We start from the raw sequence: 5,864 nt of genomic DNA, 5'->3' as shown, positions 1-5,864 counted from the left end.
TGCGGGCAGGAGCGCACCGGCCGAGCGGAGGACGTCACCGTGGGTTGGTGCCCCCTTCCAGGTGCGAGCGCCGGGAGGGACGAGGGCGGGATCCCCAAAGGCCCTGGCACCCTGTCAGCTCCTATTCGCGTCGGGCGGTGTGTCCTGGGCGTCCGCCTCCCTGGGTGCCCCCGCCGTGCGGGGCGGCGCGGCGCGGAGCGGAGAGGGGCTCCCAGGGCCGGAAGGCAGCGCTCCCGCGGGCTGCGCGCGGGCTGAGGGCGACTCCGGCGTGGGAATCCGGCGGAAGGGAAGCGCCCGCAGGAAGGGCTGGACCCAGGAGGCTGCCGAGCGTCAGAAGCGACTCCAGGGAACAGGGGGGTGGGGTTGGGGGTGGGGAGGCGGGGATGTGGAATGAAGAAAGCTCTAGGGTTCGGGCGCGCGGAGAGAAGGGGTGCCTAGGCGTGGGCGTCTGACCGATGTTCTGTGACCTTGGGTAAGTCCCATACCACCCTGGGCGTCACTTTTCCCCTCCGTAAAACAGGGCGGGGAAGACGGTGCAGAATAGAGAATTGGCAGCTGCTTGTTGGTCCCCGGGCTTCCCAATCTCCCGGAAAAGCTGAGCACAAGTGCCATGGGAAGGCGGGTGCAGATGGAGTAAGGGGGGCTAGAAGGGAAGGCCAGCGTACAGAGGCCTTCCTGAATGCTGTAAGGAAAGGCAGGTGAGGCGGGAAATCTGAAAACAATAGCAATGTTTTACTTTGTCGCAATATTCTGTCAGGCTCTGTCTCTGCCAATTGGCCCCAAAGATAACCAGCGAGCTTCCTTGGTTCTAAAGGTCTCGATTTCTTTTTCCCCCAGCAGCAACTCCTTTAACTTTCCCTTTTCTTTTCTTTCTGTTTCTTCTCCCTCCCCGCCTTCCTTTTCCTTTCTTCCTTCCTTCCTCCCTCCCTCCGGGCCTCCCTCCCTTTTCAGAGGCCATCAATGCCCTTTTGGAAGTCCGATTAGTGAGGCACCAGGAATGCTGGTGTTGCTACCAGAGTCCATCCTATCTGGAATGTCAAAGTAAGAAGGGACCTTAGAAGATTTACAGCAATACAGCAAGTGGTTAAAAGCACAGACACTGGCAACAAGCAGCTGAAGTGAAAATTCCTATTAACTGTGTGACCTTGAACAAATCTCTTAACTTCTTTGTGCCTCAGTTTCCATATCTCTAAAAGAGTTAATAATACAATAGCATCTACATCTTGTACCTTTATTGAATATTAAAAAAAAACTCAATACAAAATAACTACTGTAATAGTGTTAGCAAGTATTATTACATAGCTTCCAACCTGTAGGGTTTTCCATCACTCTCACTTTCCCGTAAATGCCAGCATCCACTCCGGTGTCTACATCTCTGCTTGCACAGTTCAGGTAATAGACTCACCAGCTCCCAGGTAGTTCATTGCACAAAACCTATTCTAAGATTTACCCTGACATTGAGCCAAAAACTTATTTGACTTTCTTTCTACCCATTGCCTCCAGGCTACCTCGCACTAGCTGGTTAGCTCTTCCCAGCAAGAGCGTGAAAAGTGTTTTCATCACCCCTTTCCTCTTTCTCTTCTCTAGGCTGATCCTTCACAGTTCCTGTGGGGTTCCCTGGAGATTGAAGCTTAAGGTTATAGTTGCCTGGAAAAGTTAAGTCTCTTCCTCTTTCCTCTCAAAGGTGATGGAAGAAAGCCAGAACATCAGGAGGGTCTTTTGAGCCCTCAGCCACCACTGGCTCCACATTCTCTTTCAGAATTGAGCTCCAGGCAAGGTCATTTGGGGTGGTTCCAAGACTCAAACAGATATGTCCAGGCCTACCTTCCCATGGGGCTTCCCTGGTAACTCAGCTGGTAAAGAATCCACCTGCAATGCAGAAGACCCCGGTTCGATTCCTGTGTCAGGAAGATCCCCTGGAGAAGGGATAGGCTATCCACTCCAGTATTCTTGGGCTTCCCTAGTGGCTCAGCTGGTAAAGAATCCACCTGCAATGTGGGAGACCTGAGTTCTATCCTTGCATTGGAAAGATCCCCTGGAGAAGGGAACGGCTATCCACTCCAGTATTCTGGCCTGGAGAATTCCATGGACTCTATAGTCAATGGGGTCTCAAAGAGTTGGACACGACTGAGCAACTTTCACTTTTCACTTTTTTTCACCTTTCCTGGTAGCTCAAGTGGTAATGAATCCACTTGCAATGCAGGAGACCCTGGTTTGATTCCTGGGTCAGGAAGATCCTTGGAGAAGGCATAGGCTACCCACTCTAGTATTCATGGGTTTCTGGTGGCTCAGAGGTAAAGAATCCACCTGCAATACGGGAGACCTGGGTTCTGTCCCTGGGTTGGGAAGATCCCCTGGAGGAGGACATGGCAACCCACTCCAGTATTCTTGCATGGAGAATCCCCATGGACAAAGAAGCCTGGCAGGCTATGGTTCATGTGGTCACAAAGAGTTGGACATGACTGAGTGACTGAGCACACACACACCTTCCAGTCACTCCTTAGTCCCCTTGTTGAGTGCAATCACCCCAGTTCTGTGGGCTCCACAGTCCTGAAAGAACTTGCTAAAGCTAGAGAGGTAATGAGCCTCAGGGCAATCTGGGCCATGGCCCTTGTCGTTCCAATCTCTGCAGAGATTAGTGAGAAACTTGGCTCATCTGGGGATTTTACCCGTAGAAATTCCCCATGGAGGGAGAGATAATTAGCAAAAGGAAAACATCTAAAAATAGTCCTTCCTGCTGCAGCAGAGGCAGAGAGCTTTCCGGTAGAGCTCTTCTGGTCTGGAACCCAGTGCCCAGAGCTATTTTATACTTTAGGAGAGAAAAGCTATTCCTTGAAACGTAGCAAAAGAATGGGAACTTGAGGAAAGCGAGCAAATCACTGTCTGATTTAAAACACCCATAACCTCTGGAGCATCAATTTTAGTGTTCACAATAAACCTCTCTGCCTACCTGGCAAGGTTGTTGCAAGGATTCAGTGAGATGAAACATGAAAGAGCTTTGATGATTCTAATTATCATTGAAAGATGGAGTGCTCTTGTCAATTCCCCTGGGTTCTAGGTGCTTCTTGATCGTCTAACATAGTGGCTCTTTTACTTGATTATAGAAAAGCTTTATGTGTGAATCTTTTGTCCCCTCAACAGAACTATAAACTCTTAGAAAACAGGGCAGGAAAGCCAAATCTGTCACAGTTAACATTCAGATGGTCGGCTGTCTTGTTTCAGTGACTGTCACAGTGATTCTTATGACCAGGTATATTTATCACAGAGAGCAGATCATCATAGTAGTTAAGAAAAAAAAAAAAAAAAAGAACTGGGGAATCACACTTATAGATTTGTGTGTGTGTGTGTTATTGAACTCTCAAAAGAGTTCAGATTAAACCAAAGAAAGCATATAACATTTCAATGCAAAATATTTTCTTACTATATAACATGGATATTTGACCAAAGTAGGTATAAAAGAGAATTGATCAATGGAATTGTATTACTTAGACTTAGCTTTACAAAAAAAAAAATAAAGACTTTTGCCCTTATCAGATTTTCATGTACATGCTTGTTAAAACAGCTGCTAAGGTGACATCCAGTTTCACAGTCTACAGTTAGGCATGTCCATGCAGTCTTCCTAAAGTCTATTGGGCAGATCTTAAGAAGACTGCATTTTAACATATACCATAACATCCAAAAGCAAATAGCTTGCAAATAGCAGTAGCCAGGAAAGAGGCACATTTTAGTCTAACCAAAACTTGGAAATTTTCTACTTTGTGTTATTATTCCATAAAGTGAAGTGACGTGAAGTCGCTCAATCGTGTCTGACTCTTTGCGACCCCGTGGACTGTAGCCTACCAGGCTTCTCCTTCGATGGGATTCTCCAGGCAAGAATACTGGAGTGGGTTACAATTTCCTTCTCCAGGGGATCTTCCCAACCCAGGGATCGAACCTGGGTCTCCCGTATTGGAGGCAGACGCTTTAACCTCTGAGCCACCAGGGAAACCCATTATTCCATAAGCAAAAGTCAAATTTTTTACTAGCAATTATACTTTTAATTTTAAATTAAAGACATGTAATAACCAAATTTTAAATTATAGTATCTGTCTCTAATTAAAATTTTTTAAGTTAGATATTCTGTTTTCTTATTGACCTTGGACCAACTCTAGTAATTGACTCACTCGTGTGATTTCAAAATGAAATCATTAATCATTTTCTGAGAGGGATTGGGAAATCTGGTATATAATTATAAGTGAACTTATTTAAATTCTTAGTATCTAAATTTTTCATTTTATAGAGTTATTTACTCACAGTTTGTAAAAGTTAATAATTGTGTGAGGAAGTTCTGAGATTTTTAAGTGGTGATTTATCTAAAATATTTCTGTTCCTATTAAACATTGGAATCTGTTGACTCTTGGCATCAGCTGTTTAATTAATCAGTGTATTTATCTGTTTTGAAGTCTTCATTGAATCAGTAATAGCATACTAAGAATATTGCCAGGCCTGAAAAACTTTAATGAGTATATTTAGTGGCAAAATGTCTATTAAAAGGAAAGCAACTGTATTTAACAAAGAAACCAAACCAAACCGTAAACTGAAGTATGAAAACCAGTCTGATAGCTAATGTAGTATCTTTGTTCTATGATATATGTCTAGACCACTGACTGCCAGGGTAAAAACTTGGTCTGCATCTCATGTCTTTAGAAATACTCTCAAATATAGTTTTGATAGGCAAGGCAACTATCAGAGACTGGATCTTTGTATCTCCCTAAAATTCATATGTTAGATTCTCACCCCTAAGGTATTGGGAAGTGGGGTCTTTGGGAAGCTTAACCCTCATGAATGGAGTTAGTGCCCTTTTGAAAGAGATCCCAGAGAACTTTCTCTCCCCTTTCACTATGTGAAGACACAGAAGATGGCTATCTGTTAGCCAGGAAGCAAGCCCTCACTGCCACTGGATCTGCCAGTGCCTTGGTCTTAGACTTCTTAGCCTCTAGAACTGTGAGAAATAAATATTTGTTGTTTAAGCCACCTAATCTATGGTACTTTTGTTACACCAGCCTAAACAAAGATAGCAACAAAATCAATCTTATTAGATGTTTGGCACCACACTTATTTTTTAATGACATATGTGGTCCAATTAAGTTAAAATAACTTCTGTTTTCAAAAAAGCAAATGCATGAGTTTTTTGTTATCTTCTTCCTTTTCTTTTTTATTTGTTGTTCTTCTATTTATTCTTTCCCTCTAAATTTTCTATTTTGAAATAGAGACTTACAGAAAAGTTGCAAAATAATAGAGTTCATGCATACTCTTTACCCAGCTTCTCTTAGTATTAACAACTCACATAATCAGTGTACAATTACCAAAACCAGAAAATGTATACTAGTACCATGCTATCAAATTTACTACTAGCGTTATTGAACTTTCACCATTTTTTTACCCTAATGCCCTTTTTCTGTTTCAGGATCCAGTTAGATTTCACCTTGTACTTCATTGTGTATCCTTAGTCTCCTTCAATCTTCGGGAGTCCCTCAGTCTCTCCTTGTTTTCAGTACTTTGAAACTTCTGATAAATATTGATCAAATGTTTTGTGGAATGTCTTTCAATTTGAGTTCATGTGGTTCCAAATAGGAAAAGGCTCTATATTGACACCCTGCTTACTTAACTTATATGCAGAGTACATCATGAGAAACACTGGGCTGGAAGAAGCACAAGCTGGAATCAAGATTGCCGGGAGAAATATCAATAACCTCAGATATGCAGATGACACCACCCTTATGGCAGAAAGTGAAGAGGACCTGAAAAGCCTCTTGATGAAAGTGAAAGTAGAGAGTGAAAAAGTTGGCTTAAAGCTCAACATTCAGAAAACGAAGATCATGGCA

At 43.5% G+C, this 5,864-nt stretch overlaps 1 protein-coding gene across 1 annotated transcript in view; it reads right to left on the bottom strand.

Annotated features, from left to right (window-relative positions):
- FGF12 (fibroblast growth factor 12) overlaps window positions 1-5,864 on the bottom strand; it is a 604,298-nt gene that overhangs the window by 410,102 nt on the left and 188,332 nt on the right. The window lies entirely within an intron of this gene.

This window comes from Bison bison, unplaced genomic scaffold, assembly GCF_000754665.1.
Source record: "Bison bison bison isolate TAMUID 2011002044 unplaced genomic scaffold, Bison_UMD1.0 scf7180017863646, whole genome shotgun sequence".
In the NCBI taxonomy this organism is placed as follows: Eukaryota; Metazoa; Chordata; class Mammalia; order Artiodactyla; family Bovidae; genus Bison; species Bison bison.
Note: the sequence above shows the minus strand (reverse complement) of the source record. Positions and strands in the feature narration are given on the sequence as shown.